The 23,776-nt window shown below is 41.6% G+C and overlaps 1 pseudogene; it reads right to left on the bottom strand.

Moving 5' to 3' along the window:
* Positions 1–23,776, bottom strand: part of LOC147978111 (uncharacterized) — an 80,119-nt pseudogene that overhangs the window by 4,124 nt on the left and 52,219 nt on the right.

A 23,776-nucleotide genomic window follows, 5' to 3' on the forward strand; every position in this document is an offset into this window, starting at 1 on the left:
ACCACCTCTCCTTCTCCGAGAGATTGGTCGAACAACAAGTTTTCGTATATCTATCCGACGCTACTAGCTACATATATACAATATAAGATCCCTTACAATATAATATCCTGATTATATATGAACTCAGGGTCCACATGGTATTCTCCGTCTTTATCGATCACGTGGTCAAGAAAGAATGCCGCCAATTCCTCTTGAATTGCTCGCATACGATCTGGTGGTAGGAGTTCATCCCGCATTCGAAACATCTAATTTGAAGAAAGGGGACAATACATATATATTGTGAATAAATGAATAAATGATGGTAATAAAATAAAATTGTGAATATTATTATTTACGCACTTCATATTGTTTGTCAGAGTAGCCACGCTCACAGGTCGTGTGGCGGATGGACTCGCAAACGTAGTATCCACAGTAATTATTCCCGGCTTCCTGCCACAACCACTTTACAAGAAATAGAGGTCAATCAAACTGATAAGCAAGAATGCTATAAATAGTATTGATGAAACTAGCGCTTGAATCACTAGGATATGCGCGGAACATGCTAGTAGTACTTACTTTCCGGTGTCTAAACTGCAGCTTCTTCGGCAGTCCTGGAGCTTTCGAGGTGAATTTTTTCCAAACCCTACCCGACAAAGAAAACAATTACTTGATATCAGGAAAGGAACAAAGTTGCTGATATGGTGCGATAATGATCGATTTAACTTACTTCTCGAGCATTTCAGTCATGTCTGCATACTCCTGGGGATCTTTTCGTCTCGAGTCTAAGATGGTTACTAGTCCCTACTCAAGCTTAATCTCTAGGAGAATATAGTGGAACCTACGCACGCATGCATAACTCATCAATTACATTACTATAACCTGGACTAGTAATGGAAATCGAATATGCACAAGACAGTAACACTCACTTGAAGTTGTAAAGAAAGAGTATTATATCTTTGTTTTCATTTATTACCAACGATCATAGCAAGTTGGCCTCGGTCTCTCTGGCCTTATATTCAACCATATATGCATCTATGAGATTTGTGTTAATGAACCCAATATCACCGATTTGTTTTTTCTTCAATTCGGCGATCTTTAATCTGCATAATATAGTGAGGATAATTATATATACATGCAATGAAAGAGCTGACCTATATATAGAGACTTAATGACAGAAGTAGTACTTACAGACAGTAGCAAGTGACCGTTAATTTATCTAGGGCCTTTTGATGGAAAAACTGGAAGAACTCCTCAAATGGAACATTCAACAGATCAATTCCAACGAGGTCATGCTCCTCTTTAACTCTCAGCGTCAAAATATCCCCCCCCCCCAGACTCTCTGCAGGTTTTCATGTACCAATCATGAAATCTTCGCATCATCTTTGTTAGTGTTCTTTCATCTTTGACGAGAGGCTTCCGTAATGGTATCTGTGTTCGTCCACCTCCAAGAAATCATAATGTACATCCTCGGGCAGGTAATCTCCAAGATTGCTATAACCGGGCACCATCCTCAGATCATTAGCGACGATATCGCTAGACACCTTGAGAGGGGGGCACGATTGGTTCGCTTGTTCGTTGAGCTGGGAATTTTTTTCCCAGCTCGTCGTTCTTTTAACCTTTGCTCACTGATAGTACTTCCTGACCGCTCCGCTTCGATAAATGACCTTTCAATAATACGCTCATAGTTGCCTTTCGGCGGAGACTTTGGTGGTTTCTTCAGGGCAGCCAGAGAGCGCTTCGCTTTCACCGGATCGATCTTCTCCTCCGGAGGCGGATGTTTCTTTGCTTTCACCCCTTCAAAGAAGTCCCTCACTTCGGCTTGTATGATCTTCGTGGTGTCCTCCACGGTCCTCTCGTATGGTAACTTCTCTAGAGGCTTGAGAGATGGACCGAATCTGTATTGCCTCCCGCCTCTGGCTGTACTGCTAGACGTCGGCCGAGCAGATGGATGGCTGCGGCTGTCATCTTTCGTTGCTTATGAGGCGGAGGAGAAGGACTACGACGCACTGGAGCAGCCGGAGCGGCGGCGGGTCTCTTCCGCCCTTGCTGGCAAGGAGGATCAGGAGGAGGCTGCTGGCTGCTCGGGAGCGCCGGCGCAGGCGGAGAAGGAGGTGGAGTGCCGCCACGCACCGGAGAAGGAGGCTGTGTGCCCTGATCACTCGCCGGAGGAGGAGGCGGAGTGCCCTGACTCGCCGTAGGAGGAGGAGGCGGAGTCGTCCAGTTCGGAAGGTTGATGAGCTCCTTCTGAAGACAGGCTCCGTGAAGACAGGCTCCAGCTGAAGCAGCTCGGTGGAAGCCACATTGCTTCGGGGGAAGCTTCGGCAGGTCGCTTGTTGCGATGTGCTTCTCATTCCTCTATGGATTGTACCCTTGTGTTCAGCGCCTGCATTTGGGTCTACTACACTTTCTTCCTCATCTCCTGGCATTTTTAACCGCCTGCGTCCGGAAACCCAGCCTTCCACGGAACGGAGCCTCGCGTGCCTCGTGTCCGTCCAGGGTGCTCAGGATTCCCGAGGGCCATTGTGAGCTCGTCGTTCTCTCTGTCTAGAACGAACGCCCCTTGCTGCGTGATACGTCTCCAACGTATATATAATTTTTGATTGTTCCATCCTATTATATTATCAACCTTGGATGTTTTATATGCATTTATATGCTATTTTATATGATTTTTGGGACTAACCTATTAACCTAGAGCCCAGTGCCAGTTTCTGTTTTTTCCTTGTTTTAGAGTATCGCGGAAATGGAAAATCAAACGGAGTCCAATTGACCTGAAACTTCACGGAACTTATTTTTGGAAGGAAAGCAACTCGGGAGACTTGGAGTCCACGTAAGGGAAGCAACGAGGAAGCCATGAGGCAGGGGGGCGCGCCCACCCCCCTGGGCGCGCCATCCACCCTCGTGGGCCCCTCGTGGCTCCCCTGACGTACTTCTTCCGCCTATATATCTCCATATACCCTAATTAAAACGATCGGGGAGCACAATAGATCGGGAGTTCCACCGCCAGAAGCCTCCGTAGCCACCGAAAACCAATCTAGACCCGTTCCAGCACCCTGCCGAAGGGGGAATCCCTCTCCGGTGGCCATCTTCATCATCTCGGTGCTCTCCATGACGAGGAGGGAGTAGTCCACCCTCGGGGCTGAGGGTATGTACCAGTAGCTATGTGTTTGATCTCTCTCTCTCTCTCTCTCTCTCTTGTGTTCTTGATTTGGCACAATCTTGATGTATCGTGAGCTTTGCTATTATACTTGGATCTGATGTTTCTTCTCCCCCTCTACTCTCTTTTAATGGATTGAGTTTCCCCTTTGAAGTTATCTTATCGGATTGAGTCTTTAATGATTTGAGAACAGTTGATGTATGTCTTGCCGTGCGTATCTTTGGTGACAATGGGATATCACGTGATTCACTTGATGTATGTTTTGGTGATCAACTTGCGGGTTCTGCCCATGAACCTATGCATAGGGGTTGGCACACGTTTTCGTCGTGATTCTCCGGTAGAAACTTTGGGGCACTCTTTGAGGTTCTATGTGTTGGTTGAATAGATGAATCTGAGATTGTGTGATGCATATTGTATAATCATACCCACGGATACTTGAGGTGACATTGGAGTATCTAGGTGACATTAGGGTTTTGGTTGATTTGTGTCTTAAGGTGTTATTCTAGTACGAACTCTAGGGCTGTTTGTGACACTTATAGGAATAGCCCAACGGATTGATCGGAAAGAATAACTTTGAGGTGGTTTCGTACCCTACCATAATCTCTTCGTTTATTCTCCGCTATTAGTGACTTTGGAGTGACTCTTTATTGCTTGTTGAGGGATAGTTATATGATCCAATTATGTTATTATTGTTGAGAGGACTTGCACTAGTGAAGGTATGAACCCTAGGCCTTGTTTCAACGTATTGCAATACCGTTTACGCTCACTTTTATCATTAGTTACCTTGCTGTTTTTATATTTTCAGATTACAAAAACCATTATCTACTATCCATATACCACTTGTATTACCATCTCTCCGCCGAACTAGTGCACCTATACAATTTACCATTGTATTGGGTGTGTTGGGGACACAAGAGACTCTTTGTTATTTGGTTGCAGGGTTGCTTGAGAGAGACCGTCTTCATCCTACGCCTTCTATGGATTGATAAACCTTAGGTCATCCACTTGAGGGAAATTTGCTACTGTCCTACAAACCTCTGCACTTGGAGGCCCAACAACATCTACAAGAAGAAGGTTGTGTAGTAGACATCAAGCTCTTTTCTGGCGCCGTTGCCGGGGAGGTTAGCGCTTGAAGGTATATCTTTAGATCTTGCAATCTAATCTTTTTGTTTCTTGTTTTATCACTAGTTTAGTTTATAAAAGAAAACTACAAAAAATGGAATTAAGTTTGCCTCATATGCTTCATCTTTTTAATATCTATCATGAAAATAAGGATTCCGATAATTGTGCTCAAGTGCTAGAAGAAGAATGCATTAGAATGTTTGGCACTAAATATTTGAATGATGAGCATGATTGCAATGTTGTTAGTATGAATTCCTTGAATATCCATGACGCTAATGATATGCAAAGCCACAAGCTTGGGGAAGCTATGTTTGATGAAGATGATATTTTCCCCCAAGTTTTGATGAGAAAATTTATTATGATGAAAGCATGCCTCCTATTTATGATTATTATATTGATGAAAGTGGATTTGGAGAGGTCATGACTTTATTTGGTGATGAATCCACTATTCCAGAAGAGGTTCCAATTGATTATGAGAACAAAGTTGCTATCTATGATGATTATTGTGATGACCTGTATGCTATAAAGAATAATGATATCCATGAAACTTGTCATCATGATTTTAGTTTTCAATTGGATTATGCCTCACATGATAATTATTTTGTTGAGTTTGCTCCCACTATTATTCATGAGAAGAATTTTGCTTATGTGGAGAGTTACAAAATTTCTATGCTTGTAGATCATGAAAAGAATGCTTTAGCTGCTGGTTATATTGTTTAATTCATTCATGATGCTACTGAAAATTATTATGAGGGAGGAACATATGCTTCTAGGTATTGCAATAATATCAAGTTTCCTCTCTATGTGCTTAAAATTTTGAAGTTATGCTTGTTTTACCTTCCTATGCAAGTTGATTCTTGTTCCCACAAGTTGTTTGCTCACAAAATCCCTATGCATAGGAAGTGGGTTAGACTTAAATGTGCTAGTCATTTTCTTCATGATGCTCTCTTTATGTTTCAATTCCTATCTTTTATGTGAGCATCATCGAAATCATCATGCCTAGCTAGGGGCGTTAAACGATAGCGCTTGTTGGGAGGCAACCCAACTTTATTTTTGTTCCTTTATTTTGCTCCTGTTTAGAAATAAATAATTTATCTAGCCTCTGTTATGATTGAGTTCTTATGTTTTAGTTAGTGTTTGTGCCAAGTAGAACCGTTGGGAAGACTTGAGGAAAGTCTTGTTGATCTTGCTGTAAAAAACAGAAACTTTAGCGCTCACGAGAATTGCTGCCATTTTTTATTGGATAGTGATATTTAGTTAATTATTTTTGTAGATTATTAATAGATAAATTACTCAGTTCCAGAAATTTATTTTATAATTTTTGGGGTTCCAGAAGTATACGTTTGATCCAGATTACTACAGACTGTTCTGTTTTTGACAGATTCTGTTTTTATTGTGTTGTGTGCTTATTTTGATGAATCTATGCGTAGTATCGGAGGGTATGAACCATAGATGAGTTGTAATATAGTATATATTACACCAATATGAATAAATAATGAGTTCATTATAGTACCTTGAAGTGGTGTTTTGTTTTCTTTCGCTAACGGGGCTTACGAGTTTTCTGTTACGTTTTGTGTTGTGAAGTTTTCAAGTTTTGGGTAAAGATTCGATGGACTATGGAATAAGGAGTGGCAAGAGCCTAAGATTGGGGATGCCCAAGGCACCCCAAGGTAAAATTCATGGACAACCAAAAGCCTAAGCTTGGGGATGCCCCGGAAGGCATCCCCTCTTTCGTCTTCGTTCATCGGTAACTTTACTTTGAGCTATATTTTTATTCGCCACATGATATGTGTTTTGCTTGGAGTTTCATTTTATTTACTTTTGTTTTGCTTGCTGTCTGAATAAAATACCAAGATCTGAAATTCTTAAATGTTAGAGAGTCTTCACATAGTTGCAAAATTATTCGACTACTAATTGATCTTCACTTATATCTTTCGGAGTAGTTTGTCATTTGCTCTAGTGCTTCACTTATATCTTTTCAGAGCACGGTGGTGGTTTTATTTTGAAGAATTCGATGAACTCTCGTGCTTCACTTATATTATTTTTAGATTCCTTAGAACAGCATGGTAGTTTGCTTTGGTTATGAAACTAGTCCTAATATGATGGGCATCCAAGAGGGATATAATAAAAACTTTCATATAAAGTGCATTGAATACTATGAGAAGTTTGATACTTGATGATTGTTTTGAGATATGAGGATGGTGATATTAAAGTCATGCTAGTTGAGTAGTTGTGAATTTGAGAAATACTGGTGTTGAAGTTTGTGATTCCCGTAGCATGTACGTATGGTGAACCGTTATGTGATGAAGTCGGAGCATGATTTATTTATTGATTGCCTTCCTTGTGAGTGGCGGTCAGGGACGAGCGATGGTATTTTCCTACCAATCTATCCCCCTAGGAGCATGCGCGTAGTACTTTGCTTCGATAACTTGTAGATTTTTGCAATAAGTATGTGAGTTCTTTATGACTAATGTTGAGTCCATGGATTATACGCACTCTCACCCTTTCACCATTGCTAGCCTCTCTAATACCGTGCACCTTTCACCGATATCATAAACCCACCATTTACCTTCCTCAAAACAGCCACCATACCTACCTATCATGGCATTTCCATGGCCATTCCGAGATATATATTGCCATGCAACTTTCCACCGTTCCGTTATTATGACACACTTCATCATTGTCATATTGCTTTGCATGATCATGTAGTTGACATCGTATTTGTGGCAAAGCCACCGTTCATAATTCTTGCATACATGTCACTCTTGAGTCATTGCACATCCCGGTACACCGCCGGAGGCATTCATATAGAGTCATATTTTGTTCTAAGTATCGAGTTGTAATTCTTGAGTTGTAAATAAATAAAAGTGTGTTGATCATCATTATTAGAGCATTGTCCCAGTGAGGAAAGGATGATGGAGACTATGATTCCCCCATAAGTTGGGATGAGACTCCGGATGAAAAGAAACGAAAAAAAGAGGCCATAAAAAAGAGAAAAGGCCCAAATAAAAAAATGAGATAAAAGAGAGAAGGGGCAATGCTACTATCCTTTTACCACACTTGTGCTTCAAAGTAGAACCATGATCTTCATGATAGAGAGTCTCCTGTGTTGTCACTTTCATATACTAGTGGGAATCTTTCATTATAGAACTTGGCTTGTATATTCCAATGATGTGCTTCCTCAAAATGCCCTAGGTCTTCGTGAGCAAGCGAGTTGGATGTACACACTAGATTCTTTTGTGAGGTTTGATACATTTATAGCTCTAGTGCATCCGTTGCATGGCAATCCCTACTCACTCACATTGATATCTATTGATGGACATCTCCATAGCCCGTTGATATGCCTAGTCGATATGAGACTATCTTCTCATTTTTGTCTTCTCCACAACAACCATTCTATTCCACCTATAGTGATATGTCCATGGCTCACGCTCATATATTGCGTGAAGATTGAAAAAGTTTGAGAACATCAAAAGTATGAAACAATTGCTTGGCTTGTCATCGGGGTTGTGCATGATTTAAATATTTTGTGTGGTGAAGATAGAGCATAGCCAGACTATATGATTTTGTAGGGATAACTTTCTTTGGCCATGTTATTTTGAGAAGACATGATTACTTTGTTAGTATGCTTGAAGTATTATTATATTTATGTCAATATTAAACTTTTGTATTGAATCTTATGGATCTGAATATTCTTGCCACAATAAAGAGAACTACATGGATAAATATGTTAGGTAGCATTCCACATCAAAAATTCTGCTTTTATCATTTACCTACTCGAGGACGAGCAGGAATTAAGCTTGGGGATGCTGATACGTCTCCAACGTATCTATAATTTTTGATTGTTCCATGCTATTATATTATCAACCTTCGATGTTTTATATGCATTTATATGCTATTTTATATGATTTTTGGGACTAACCTATGAACCTAGAGCCCAGTGCCAGTTTCAGTTTTTTCCTTGTTTTAGAGTATCGCAGAAAAGGAAAACCAAACGGAGTCCAATTGACCTGAAACTTCACGGAACTTATTTTTGGAAGGAAAGCAACCCGGGAGACTTGGAGTCCACGTAAGGGAAGCAACGAGGAAGCCACGAGGCAGGGGGGCACGCCCACCCCCCTGGGCGCGCCCTCCACCCTCGTGGGCCCCTCGTGGCTCCCCTGACGTACTTCTTCCGCCTATATATCTCCGTATACCGTAAAATGATCGGGGATCACAAACGATCTTGCTATGTGTTTGATCTCTCTCTCTCTCTCTCTCTCTCGTGTTCTTGATTTGGCACGATCTTGAAGTATCGCGAGCTTTGGTATTATAGTTGGATCTTATGTTTCTTCTCCCCCTCTACTCTCTTCTAATGGATTGAGTTTCCCCTTTGAAGTTATCTTATCGGATTGAGTCTTTAAAGATTTGAGAACAATTGATGTATGTCTTGCCGTGCGTTCTGTGGTGACAATAGGATATCACGTGATTCACTTGATGTATGTTTTGGTGATCAACTTGCGGGTTCTGCCCATGAACCTATGCATAGGGGTTGGCACACGTTTTCGTCGTGATTCTCCGGTAGAAACTTTGGGGAACTCTTTGAGGTTCTATGTGTTGGTTGAATAGATGAATCTGAGATTGTGTGATGCATATCGTATAATCATACCCGCGGATACTTGAGGTGACATTGGAGTATCTAGGTGACATTAGGGTTTTGGTTGATTTGTGTCTTAAGGTGTTATTCTAGTACGAACTCTAGGGCTGTTTGTGACACTTATAGGAATAGCCCAACGGATTGATCGAAAAGAATAACTTTGAGGTGGTTTCGTACCCTACCATAATCTCTTCGTTTGTTCTTCGCTATTAGTGACTTTAGAGTGACTCTTTGTTGCTTGTTGAGGGATACTTATATGATCCAATTATGTTATTATTGTTGAGAGGACTTGCACTAGTGAAAGTATGAACCCTAGGCCTTGTTTCAACGTATTGCAATACCGTTTACGCTCACTTTTATCATTAGTTACCTTGCTGTTTTTATATTTTCAGATTACAAAAGCCATTATCTACTCTCCATATACCACTTTTATTACCATCTCTCCGACGAACTAGTGCACCTATACAATTTACCATTGTATTGGGTGTGTTGGGGACACAAGAGACTCTTTGTTATTTGGTTGCAGGGTTGCTTGAGAGAGACCATCTTCATCCTACGCCTCCTACGGATTGATAAACCTTAGGTCATCCACTTGAGGGAAATTTGCTACTATCCTACAAACCTCCGCACTTGGAGGCCCAACAACGTCTATAAGAAGAAGGTTGTGTAGTAGACATCACTGCTCTGCATCGATATACTGTCAAAGCTTCGTGGCGGGTATTCGCAGTTGCTCTTTCGTCCAAGGACACTTCCCTGATACAGGGTCCAAGGTTCCGCCAACCCTGAAGAACTAAGTCCAGCAACGGTCTGGCCAGTTCAATGTCTCTGGTTCGACCCCTTTATCAAGCAGGTCATTCTCAGCCTTGGCCCACAACGACCGGGCTTTAAGGTAGCCACCTGACCCCGTGCGATGGTGAAGCTTCTTATTCGCAGCATTTTTCTTGTTTGTTGCTGACATCTTCTTACTCTTGTCCGATGTCTTGTGGGCCACAAATTCCTCCCACTGATCTCTGATCTTCTCATACCGGCCGGTGAATTCTGGTGTCTCTTCTTTGTCGACAAACGTTTTTTTAAGCTCATTCTTACACCTCCTGAATAGTTCTGCCATCTTCTTAAGAGCATGAGACTTGATCAATTACTCTTTAACTGGCTTCTCCGGATCCTCCTCTGGCGGTAGGGTGAAATTGGACTTCAGGGCAGTCCAAAGATCATCTTTCTGCATATCATTGACATAAGACACCTCAGGGTCATCTTTAGCCGGCTTAAACCATTGGTGGATGCTGATCGTGATCTTGTCCCTAACAAGAACCCCGCATTGAGCAGCAAATGCTTCCTTTTTACTAATGGGTTCAATCGGTTGGCCATCGCGCGTGACTGCTGTGATCTCAAACCTTTCATCCGAACACAACTTTTTCTTCGGGCTTCGTCTCTTTACCGAAGTTGTGCTCGATCCGGAGGGCTAGAAAAAAGAATAAAGAAGAGAGTTATTAATTAATATGTGTACATACCAAAAACAATTAATGCATCAATTAGCTATAGTCAGCACATGCTTAATTAATATATATACCTGGCCAGACTCCGTTCGGTCACCGGAGCCATCATCACGGTGTCCTTCCACCAGCACTCGGTCACCGGAGCCGTCATCAAGGTGTCCTTCTTCCACCGGCATTCGGTCACCGGAGCCATCATAATCATTTTCTTCCTCCTCCATTGTTCGATCACCGTAGCCTACTTCTTCACCCCGTCCTTCCATTTCTTTGAGAAACAACATGACGGCATCACTTCTGGCTGCGATTATGTCCCCCAACACCGCTTCTGTTGCTTCGTCTCGGGGGTGCTCCATGGTTTCTGCAAATATTTACAACATGGCAATTATTATTCAAACATGACAGATGGATATATTAGTGGCAAACGTAGAACTAGCTAGCTAATCACAACAAGGAATCATATTAGTGGCGTCGACGCTTCTCTAGGGTTTGGGTTGGCCTCGGCAACGCTTCAAGGGTTTGGGGTGGCCTTGACGACAACGCTCTTTTAACTTAGTAAATTTGGGTGGCCTCGAGAGAGTTTGTCGGGTAGGGGCGCGGTGGGAGGGGGTAGGAGACCGACATCGTTTTTTCTAGGGTTTGAGTGTCCTTGAGAGTTTTGGTAGAGCAAGAGAGCCGGGGGGGTGCTCCCTTGGTATAAGTTATCACGGTCGAGAGGGGGTATATATATCGACCGCCCCTCATGTCAAAGTTATCAGGGCGGGTGTTATATCGATATCGATAGATGGATACACGGGAAAATAATGTTATCGGGGAGGGGGTATATCGACCCCCCTCGTGTTGGAGTTATTGGGAGGGGGTGCATCGACAACGACATACCCAATAAAAAATAAGAAGACGAAGAAGAAATAAAAATAGGAGAACATTGAAGAAAAAAAGAAGAAAAAAAAGAGGAGAAGAAGAAAGGAATAGAGGAGAAGAAGAAAAAATAAATTCTATTTTTTCTTCTTCTCCTCTTTTTTCCTTTTTTCATCTTCTTCCTCTCCTCTTCTTCTCCTTTTTATTTTCCTTCTTCCTAACCTAAACATAAACAATAAAAATTACTTTATGAACAAAATTACAACAGGAAAAAACAATAAAAAATTGTATGAACAAAATTACAACAGAAAAAAATCATTAAAATTCTATAAAAAATGACATATTCTTTGCATATAAACATACAAACATTTGCATATTCTACAATAATATCACCAAAAAATTCAATGAACAGAAAAAAATCCTAACTTTTGCATATGAACATACATACATCATCATCGTCATCATCTACTACTACAATATGAAAAAAAAATTCTATATATGTGAACAGGACCTTCGTCGTCGATGTCGGGGCGGGCGCGCGGCAGCGTTGAGGCGCGGGGGGGGGGAGGAGGGGGAACGTCACGGTGAGGCTCACAGTGCAGGCGAGCGGCGGCGAGGTCGGGGCAGGGCACTCGGCGTGCGCGACGGCGAGGTCGGGGCAAGGCTCGGCGACGGCGAGGTCGGGGCAGGGCACGTCGAGGTCGGGGCAGGGTGCGGCGAGGCCGGGGTAGGGGCGACGGCGACGACGGAGACGGCGGTCGGGGGCGGCAGCCTGGCGGCGTCGATGTTGTCGGCGTCGGTGGGGCGGCAACTGCGAGATGAGAAGTGGAAATTTTCACAAGTCTTGCTTATATATACGAAGCATTGGTCCCGGTTCATGCCACCAACCGGGACCAATGCCCCCTGTAGTCCCGGTTGGTGCCACTAACTGGGACCAAAGGTCTCTTTTCAGCAGCCCAAAGTGCGGGAAGCAGAGGCCTTTGGTCCCGGTTGGTGGCACCAACCGGGACTAAAGGGGTCGCATTGGTTCCGGTTGGTGCCACGAACCGAGACCAAAGGCCACCTTTCGTCCCGGTTCGAGCCACGAACCGGGACCAATGGTCTTATGCTGGAACTGTCGTAGTGCAGTGGGATGTTTAGTCCCACCTCGCTAGCCGAGAGGCTTCGACAATGGTTTATAAGCGCTGCTGCGCTGACCACTTCGAGCTCCTCTCTAATGCAGGCTTACGGGCCTGAAGTCACTTTATCTGCCTGTGGGCCTATTTGGGCCTAATGCGGGCCTGAATCCTAGCCCATGGGTGGGTTTCTAGTCGTATTCAGGCCGTGGTGGCCCAGTAGGTGGCATTTTTTAATTTTTTTCCAATTTTTTGTTATCTATGTTGCTGTATTTATTTTATTTTGTTTCTAGTTACAACAAAATACTTACCGTTTTTCAGTGATTCTTTTTTATTTTAGGTAATAAAAATAATAAACTTTGTGTTGGTGCCATTTGTTTTCCAATTTGAATTCTTTAAATTTGTGTGAATAACTAGTTTACGATTAACTTTACTATAAAAACAAAATACTTGTTGTTTTTCAGTGATTCTTTTTGATTTTAGGTAATAAAGATAATAAACTTTCTATTAGTGCCATTAGTTTTTCAATTTGAATAGTTTAAATTTGAATTCTTTGAAATTTGTGTGAATCACTAGTTTGTGATTAACTTTACTATAAAAGTAAAATACTTACTGTTTTGCAGTGATTCTTTTTTATTTTAGGTAATAAAAATTAATAAACTTTCTGTTAGTGCCATTAGTTTTCCAATTTGAATAGTTTATATTTGAATTCTTTGAAATTTGTGTGAATCACTAGTTTGTGATTAACTTTACTATAAAAATAGATTTTGGAGTGATTCTTTCTCCTGCTATTCAATATTACTGTGTTTTATCATTATATTCAAAAACAGTTTTTGTTATTTTAGTTCCTAACAAATTTTTTATGATAATTCCTTGTGCTATTAAAGTTTCTAACAAAAAAAGTTTTTATGAAAATTCTTTTTGCTTATAATGTTTTGAAAATAAAATGCTTTGATAATTTTAGTTGCATAAATTTTATATAATTTTAGTTTCAATAACACTAGAGGTTTATGAAAGATTTTTAGTTGATTCCTTTTGCTATTAGAGTTTCATTAAAGTTTTCTAGTTCATTGTTTTTTCTATTAGAGTTTCATTAAAGTTTGCTAGTTCATTCTTTTAGTTTATTATTTTTTCTATCAGAGTTTCATAAAAGTTTTCTAGTTCATTCTTTTTGCTATTAGTTCATTCTTTTTGCACTAAATGATCGTGAAATTGGAAAGCACTACAAATGAACTCTGAAAATGTTGAAAGTTCGCATGGTATCATCATTTCACCCGCATAGCATGTGCTAAAAAGTAGAGATGGTTACGGCAAAAACTAGATGCACTTCATGTACAAAATGGACAATCTCTTTCGAAGTATCAGGGTTTCAGACGAAAACTCATCTGTTACAAAGGGATTTCATTTTTTCAAAATGGACCATTCAAATCCACATCATCAATTTTCAACCCTTTCTGACTTTATTTGTTATTTTTCATGCAACCATTCTGCTTGTTTGCCTCAGCCACTTCGAGAAACATAATTATGTTTGTCTATCACAATACATCCATTGCCGGTTCATCTGCTTGCATTATGTATAGTTATGTGTGTCAAAAACCATTACAGATTCACATGGATAGGTAAGTGACCAAATTAATAGAAGTTCATCATCACATTAAAACCAAAGTACATACATAGTTCAAATTGAACAACATATAGCTCTCCAGAGCATCTACTTAAACCATACATTGAAACTATGTAAAACATTTTAATGCAACAACAAATGCGATCATAATCACAACAAAGGTAACAATTGATCCAATGGCATAATGATACCAAGTCTCGGTATGAATGGCATATTTTCTAATATTTCTCATCTTCAACCGCATTGCATCCATCTTGATCTTGTGATCATCGACGACATCCGCAACATGCAACTCCAATATCATCTTCTCCTCCTAATTATTTTTATTTTTTCCTTCAAGTAATTGTTTTCTGCTTCAACTAAATCTAACCTCTCGACAATAGGGTCGGTTGGAATTTCCGGTTCAACTACCTCCTACATAAATAAAATATATGTCACATTGGTCGGCATAATTGTCATAAACAATAAATGAACCAAATAGTTATAAAAAGATAATATATACCACATCCGAATTATAGCTAGGACGAGGGCTGATGGGGGCGGATACCAAAACCATCGCACTATATAATAACAAGCAATAATAAAAGTAAGAAAATTAGACAAGTATATATCTAAAGTAAGAATATTTTTTCTTTCAGAAAGAAGATAAGAACAAGAGGCTCACCACGGAGGTGCCGGCGACGAGATTGGCGCAGGCGATCGACGGCAGTGAAGACGAGGACGGGACGTGACGGACCGCTAAACCTTTGCAAATCTCGGAGAAAATGGAGTTTGGAGGTCGAGCTTCGAGAGGAGAAAGCTTAACTAGTGTGGCTCGGGTATTTCATCAAACACCTCATGTGCATAGGAGGTGAGCTAGAGCACCCAAATGCCCTCCCCTCGCCGGCCAGAAAAAACAGAGCACTATGGAGTGCTCTGCTGCGGCGATGGGGTATATATAGGCAGCTCATTTGTCCCGGTTTGTGGCTGGAACCGGGACTAAAGCTCCACCTTCTGTCCCGGTTCGAGCCACGAACCGGGACCAATGTATGTGGGCCAGGAGCGAGGCCCATTGGTCCCGGTTCATGCCTATAACCGAGACAAATTGGTCCAGACGAACCGGGACCAATGCCCACGAGGCCTCGGCCGCCCCCCCGGGCTCACGAACCGGGACGTATACCCCCATGGGTCCCGGTTCGTGATTGAACCAGGACTAATGGGCTGGCCAGGCCCGAACCAAAGCCCTGTTTTCTACTAGTGTATTGGCCCAGGTATATTGACGACCAGGCATCGTGATCTCCCTCGGATCCAGGCCGTTAATAACAACATTAAAGAGGAAAGGCCACCTAGTGTCAAACCGATCATTTTTTTCCTGCTGATATCGAAGGATATTAAAATCCCCCCCTCCCCCGATTAGCATGGGATGGGGATTGTCTCGACAGGTATTAACCAGTTCTTTTAGAAATGCAGACTTATACTCCTCTTGAGCGGCGCCATATACAACCACCAGACTCCAGATGAAGTTGTCAGACTTATTTCGAAGGTGGAATTTGATATGATACGCCCCCTTTGACATGGACAATAGTTGTAAGTATGTAGAGTTAATACCTTGCAATATTCCCCCGGACCTCCCGGTCGGCGGTAAGACGTGCCATTCGTAATCAAAACCACATGAAAAGTGGTCCGGATCACGTGTTGGAAAATCACGTTTACCCGACTCAGTGATAGCCACAAAGTCCAATGTATGATCCTTTACACAATCGGCAATGTCTAAAAATTATAATGACTATACTTTTATACTCTAAATCTGTGTTAGTGCTACTGATGAAGCTTATATATAAGGGGGTGCAGATGATTTTTTTAAACATATAGGCCAACTAAGATAGCTTGTTGACTATTCGAGAACCTAATGGTGCGCTCAGGCTCACACAAATCATGCAAATATATATGAATATATGCTTTTTGTGTGTTTCCAAAATATTTCCGTGGATTATGCAAAAAGTTCTCGATTAGAAGAACTTAGAACAGCTTTTGAAGAAATAATTACCAACAACTTATGCGCTAGTTATTCAAACAACATCCAAATAAGCCGTATGATGGTAAATCTGGCATATCAGGCCCGCTAATCAGGTCTGGCTTGGCATATTTTGACCCTACGACATTGCCTACATGTTGAGTGTACGTAGCACCCAATGGCTAGTCCTGTTCCATCTTCTTTCCCCTGTCTTTTCATCTCTTTCTCTCAGTCGACACCATCGAGGTGCGGCGGAGTTCTCTCACCGACAGTCAGTCTGTTTGTGCACCATGCGTTTGCATGTGGAATACCGGAGCAGTGTTGTCCTTGATCTGGACCATCACACTGGAATGCTAGGCCAAGATTGAGGAGCTGAATGAACCGACGGAATTTAAGAAGCAACTACAGTCCGTAGCACAATTACTTTATCCACATGTTGAACTGACTGAGCAAGAAATTTAATGAACTGAGTTTCGCAAGAGCAACACTGGAGCCATTTAATGGTCATCCTCGCTGGTCTCCCCTTCGACCTCGGCGGAGCACCGAGTCGCATGAACAAAAGCCACCAATAATCCCGTTCTGAATTTTGGAGGCTGATAACAGCTCTCCGGTGCACTGTCAATTGGTACAGATTCCTACAGCTCCCGGCAGAGTTGCCCACTCAATGGTGCCCACAGCGGCAAGGTGACACGGGGGATGCCCACTGTGGACACAGGCTGCGCGAACGGCCTTGACGGCACAGCAGTGCATGCCGTTGGTGAAACGAGAAGCTGGAGGACTTCTTGTCAATTATTGAAGATTTATTAGTGCATCCCAGTTGCCGTTTACCTCCCTTAGAGTTGCAGCCAGAGTACCCAGTGATCCTCGCACAAACATTTTTCTGAGAACCGGGAAGCACTGTCCTCCATCTCCCCTCCTTGTTCCCGAGGTCTCATATTCCCTCGCCTCTCTCCCTCGCCCTCTCTCTCTCTCTCTCTCTCTCTCTCTCTCTCTCTGTGTGTGTGTGTGTGTGTGTGTGTGGGTGTGTGTCAAATGTGCGTCCACTTACATTAGTCCAGCTTGCTTCTAGTTGAGCCAACACTGAGCAGTATGTATAGATGATTTTGTACAATATTTCACAGGTGCTTGCTGCAATGCATCATCAGTGGCTTCAGTAACAAAGTAACATGTGCATACGTCATCACTGTATAATATTATTAACATGATATTCATGGCTGGGTTGCACTCTACAGAGGAAAAAACTGTCCGATCGTGTTAACTGGAGAAAAGATTCTTTCAACTTATCTCCTATACCACCGACGGTGTAAGCAACTGACAAATTTAACGAAAAGGTTGATCATGATGGGAGTTAATTTCACTCCTTTACCACCAACGATGTACAACACGTGGACATGTCATTCATGAGTTGATGTGGGCATTTTTGCATGTTGGTCATAGTATAAAGCAACTTGGGCGATGGAAATTGCTTAGGTTTTTTTGAGAATCTGGAAATTGCTTAGGTATGCATTTTTTTTTGAGGCGGAGGCATGCATTTATGTTCTTCAATAAAAGTCAACTAGGTGAGTAGGGCTGATTAAATGGGTAGGCCAGGTGGTGTATGGCCTAAGGCCCATGTGTGCAAAGCACTACAACCCATCATATCTGGCCTATTATCTTTGGCAAGATTGGATTGGCCTTTTTATCGTTCATTGATTGACATTCATCATAACAACTGAAGCCAACCACCAATCTCAGTTTCTTCCTTCTCATGGTATTCATAGAAGTGCATGATTTTGTTCAACTCGGTAAATTCTTCCATCTCCAAACTCAGATTCATTATGCAGGGCAGTACTAAAGCTTGCAAATTTCATACCTAATTGTGGCATGTTTGTATGAACTTTGTTAATCTATTCATATTACGCTCTTGGTATATTCTTGATTCATAATATTGTACTATGTTAGTATGTCATATTTGTGATATCTATTATTTTTATATTGTTGGCCACCCTTCTCCAAAATGCTTGATATGCCAGTAATCATGTACCAAGGATTTTAGTGCATGTTTTGGGGCGTGCATGAATTATCCAAGATACACTACCTTAAACTACTTTCCTGCAAAGGTCAAACCAACATGAGCTACATCACCCGCCAGGCATGGCACAAGAAACCAAAGATACCATCATGTACTTCTTGTCAGTTTTAGAGCTTTGCTTTGGCACATCATCTCTTACATTGTTCATAGCTTTTGATGTGACTAACTGGGGGAAATTAAACTAATTTTCATTAAGAAAAATATACATAAAAAACTCATAACCTCCGCACCATTCACCTTCGTCTGTTCCCCAGGAGATCGGCCGCAGAGACCATGCCACAACAATGTTGCAAGCCAATTCAGACCCTAGCTGCACACCGCAGACATGAACCATCACGCATAGATGACGAGCATCGGCGCACTATGCATGGATAATTTCTTCTAAATATTTTTCTTAAAGTTTTTGTTCGCAATTTTATCATCATCAGAATTTATAATGGTAGCCGGGAGACTACTAGAAAATAGATAAAACCCCGTTGAAAAGATATAGGTTTGGCAACAAATTAATGCAGGACTAGGGTTTTAACAACTAATTATGGTATATTTCAGTCCGCCAGGCAATTTAAAATTGCCTCATGTGTAATTTGATACATGTATTACTATGTACATCTTTTTTCTCAGAAGAAAAGTACAATAATAAGATGCTCCAAAAGGCATGAGTCGGAAAGAGGTACTTTCTTTCGTCCTTTCGACTAACAAGGCATGGATTGGGAATATGTACTTAATTTTGGCTATTCTACCATCTTCCAGTTGAAAATTTGAAATCTACTTGTTATCTTGTAGGTTATTAAACCTTGATGTTTGAGGATGTATTTTAGTATTTGAAAATGCGAATGATCTTTTCAAAACACTTGGTTCATTGCCATAGTAAGCATTTTCATCATTATCTTTTGAATATGTACTAGTATTATGTACAACAATCTATGTTTGAACTTTTGAAACATTCTTTTTACTGTAGTTATGAAACATATTTGCTTAATAAATTTTCACTAGCTAATTTTGCACCATGTGTTCAAATTGTGCACCAGGGTAACTTTTGCTGTAGTTTCGCCCCTGGCTACTATCCGCGGTTTCCCTTGCCTCAAGTAGCTACCAGTTGTTTCTTTTTGATTCAGAGATCGGGTATTGAAAGGTACGTGTATGTATGGTAGTGTGTGAGATAATTTTTGTTGAGAATTCCGAACGCTATTTTAGGGAAAAACACCCTAAAACATAAATACAGAGCTGAATCTTCATCATGAGCTCAGGAGCCGGATCCTCACCTTAGGTATTGATTATGCTTTCCATTCAGCAATATCTCTTTCCACGTGGTAACACAACTTGGCGCCATTCTCTGCCCCTCAAGCTCAGTTCGGATATATAACATACGCCAAGCCACAGCCAGAGCAAGGTACGGGGAAGCACGGTCCACCATCTCTCGTTCTTGTTCCCGAGGTCTTCTATCCCCCACTACTTATGTTCTCTCCTATACCACCGATCATGTAAGCTGACAAATTAAGTGACAAGGCTGATCATGACGCAGAGTTAATTTCATGTGCTACTACTTAATTTCACTCCTATACCACAGACGTTGAACAACATGTGGATCGAACTTGCCATTCATGAGTTGATGGGAGCATTGTTGTAGAGTAAAATGCACGAAACCACCAATTTCGTGTCACAACTCAGGAAAAACCATCATTTTACAAAATGCGACATTTTGCACCGAATCGAAGAATTCACAACGGCAAAAAACATTGATGGTACATGCTAAGCATTTTGATGACGTCACTAATCGTCCAAGCCCTCAGGTCAGGCCGAGTTGGCAGAAAAAATGTCATGTGGGCACATTGACTCGGTCCTCTTCTTCCTCCTCTTTCTTACCCTCTTTGTAGCATTTGAAACAAAGCACAATCGAGCCAGCTGTCGTTGCACTGTTCTGCACCCAGCCATCTCGGGTGTCGCCACCGCCCGCCTCCCTTGCTGCAGGGGCAACAGCTACTCGGCGACCATGGTGAGCGAGCTAGAAGGATGATCGGATGGATTGGGGGAGATTCTGCGGTGGGTGAAGGGGCTGTCGCTGATTGAGGTGGAGGCCGGTCGCGTGGAAGGCGACATGCGGTGAGCATGGTGGCAATAGTGGCATGCTCCACCACTATATAATATTATTAACATGATATTCATGGCTGGGTTGCACTCTACAGAAGAAAAAACTGTCCGATCGTGTTAACTGGAGAAAAGATTCTTTCTACTTATCTCCTATACCACCAACGGTGTAAGCAACTGACAAATTTAACGACAAGGTTGATCATGATGGGAGTTAATTTCACTCCTTTACCACCAACGATGTACAACATGTCGACATGTCATTCATGAGTTGATGTGGGCATTTTTGCATGTTTGTCATAGTATAAAGCAACTTGGGGCGATGGAAATTGCTTAGGTTTTTTTGACAATCTGGAAATTGCTTAGGTATGCATTTTTTTTTGAGGTGGAGGTATGCATTTATGTTCTTCAATAAAAGTCAACTAGGTGAGTAGGGCTGATTCAATGCGTAGGCCAGGTGGTGTATGGCCCAAGGCCCATGTGTGCAAAGCACTACAACCCATCACATCTGGCCTATTATGTTTGGCAAGATTGGATTGGCCTTTTTATCATTCATTGATTGTCATTCATCATAACAACTGAAGCCAACCACCAATCTCAGTTTCTTCCTTCTCATGGTATTCATAGAAGTGCATGATTTTGTTCAACTCGGTAAATTCTTCCATCTCCAAACTCAGATTCATTATGCAGGGCAGTACTAAAGCTTGCAAATTTCATACCTAATTGTGGCATGTTTGTATGAACTTTGTTAATCTATTCATATTACGCTCTTGGTATATTCTTGATTCATAATATTGTACTATGTTAGTATATCATATTTGTGATATCTATTATTTTTATATTGTTGGCCACCCTTCTCCAAAATGCTTGATATGCCAGTAATCATGTACCAAGGATTTTAGTGCATGTTTTGGGGAGTGCATGAATTATCCAAGATACACCACCTTAAACTACTTTCCTGCAAAGGTCAAACCAACATGAGCTACATCACCCGCCAGGCATGGCACAAGAAACCAAAGATACTATCATGTACTTCTTGTCAGTTTTAGAGCTTTGCTTTGGCACATCATCTCTTACATTGTTCATAGCTTTTGATGTGACTAACTGGGGGAAATTAAACTAATTTTCATTAAGAAAAATATACATAAAAAAACTCATAACCTCCGCACCATTCACCTTCGTCTGTTCCCCAGGAGATCGGCCGCAGAGACCATGCCACAACAATGTTGCAAGCCAATTCAGACCCTAGCTGCACACCGCAGACATGAACCATCACGCATAGATGACGAGCATCGGCGCACTATGCATGGATAATTTCTTCTAAATATTTTTCTTAAAGTTTTTGTTCGCAATTTTATCATCATCGGAATTTATAATGGTAGCCGGGAGACTACTAGAAAATAGATAAAACCCCGTTGAAAAGATGTAGGTTTGGCAACAAATTAATGCAGGACTAGGGATTTAACAACTAATTATGGTATATTTCAGTCCGCCAGGCAATTTTACATTGCCTCATGTGTAATTTGATACATGTATTACTATGTACATCTTTCTTCTCAGAAGAAAAGTACAATCATAAGATGCTCCAAAAGGCATGAATCGGAAAGAGGTACTTTCTTTCGTCCTTTCGACTAACAAGGCATGGATTGGGAATATGTACTTAATTTTGGCTATTCTACCATGTTCCAGTTGAAAATTTGAAATCTCCCTTTTATCTTGTAGGTTATTAAACCTTGATGTTTGAGGATGTATTTTAGTATTTGAAAATGCGAATGATCTTTTCAAAACACTTGGTTCATTGCCATAGTAAGCATTTTCATCATATCTTTTGAATATGTACTAGTATTATGTACAACAATCTATGTTAGAACTTATGAAACATTCTTTTTACTGTAGTTATGAAACATATTTGCTTAATAAATTTTCACTAGCTAATTTTGCACCATGTGTTCAAATTGTGCACCAGGGTAACTTTTGCTGTAGTTTCGCCCCTGGCTACTATCCGCGGTTTCCCTTGCCTCAAGTAGCTACCAGTTGTTTCTTTTTCATTCGGAGATCGGGTATTGAAAGGTACGTGTATGTATGGTAGTGTGTGAGATAATTTTTGTTGAGAATTCCGAACGCTATTTTAGGGAAAAACACCCTAAAACATAAATACAGAGCTGAATCTTCATCATGAGCTCAACAGCCGGATTCTCACCTTAGGTATTGATTATGCTTTCCATTCAGCAATATCTCTTTCCACGTGGTAACACAACTCGGCGCCATTCTCAGCCCCTCAAGCTCAGTTCGGATATATAACATACGCCAAGCCACAGCCAGAGCAAGGTACAGGGAAGCACGGTCCACCATCTCTCGTTCTTATTCCCGAGGTCTTCTATCCCCCTCTACTTATGTTCTCTCCTATACCACCGATCATGTAAGCTGACAAATTAAGTGACAAGGCTGATCATGACGCAGAGTTAATTTCATGTGCTACTACTTAATTTCACTCCTATACCACAGACGTTGAACAACATGTGGATCGGACTTGCCATTCATGAGTTGATGGGAGCATTGTTGTAGAGTAAAATGCACGAAACCACCAATTTCGTGTCACAACTCAGGAAAAACCATGATTTTACAAAATGCGACATTTTGCACCGAATCGAAGAATTCACAACGGCAAAAAACATTGATGGTACATGCTAAGCATTTTGATGACGTCACTAATCGTCCAAGCCCTCAGGTCAGGCTGAGTTGGCAGAAAAAATGTCATGTGGGCACATTGACTCGGTCCTCTTCTTCCTCCTCTTTCTAACCCTCTTTGTAGCATTTGAAACAAAGCACAATCGAGCCAGCTGTCGTTGCACTCTTCTGCACCCAGCCATCCCGGGTGTCGCCACCGCCCGCCTCCCTTGCTGCAGGGGCAACAGCTACTCGGCGACCATGGTGAGCGAGCTAGAAGGATGATCAGATGGATTGGGGGAGATTCTGCGGTGGGTGAAGGGGCTGTCGCTGATTGAGGTGGAGGCCGGTCGCGTGGAAGGCGACATGCGGTGAGCATGGTGGCAATAGTGGCATGCTCCACCACTATATAATATTATTAACATGATATTCATGGCTGGGTTGCACTCTACAGAGGAAAAAACTGTCCGATCGTGTTAACTGGAGAAAAGATTCTTTCTACTCATCTCCTATACCACCGACGGTGTAAGCAACTGACAAATTTAACGACAAGGTTGATCATGATGGGAGTTAATTTCACTCCTTTACCACCAACGATGTACAACATGTGGACATGTCATTCATGAGTTGATGTGGGCATTTTGCATGTTTGTCATAGTATAAAGCAACTTGGGGCGATGGAAATTGCTTAGGTTTTTTTGAGAATCTGGAAATTGCTTAGGTATGCATTTTTTTTGAGGTGGAGGTATGCATTTAGGTTCTTCAATAAAAGTCAACTAGGTGAGTAGGGCTGATTCAATGGGTAGGCCAGGTGGTGTATGGCCCAAGGCCCATGTGTGCAAACCACTACAACCCATCATATCTGGCCTAATATCTTTGGCAAGATTGGATTGGCCTTTTTATCATTCATTGATTGACATTCATCATAACAACTGAAGCCAACCACCAATCTCAGTTTCTTCCTTCTCATGGTATTCATAGAAGT

Source organism: Triticum urartu, chromosome 3A, assembly GCF_056163025.1.
Source record: "Triticum urartu cultivar PI428250 chromosome 3A, HENAU_Tu73, whole genome shotgun sequence".
NCBI classification, from domain to species: domain Eukaryota; kingdom Viridiplantae; phylum Streptophyta; class Magnoliopsida; order Poales; family Poaceae; genus Triticum; species Triticum urartu.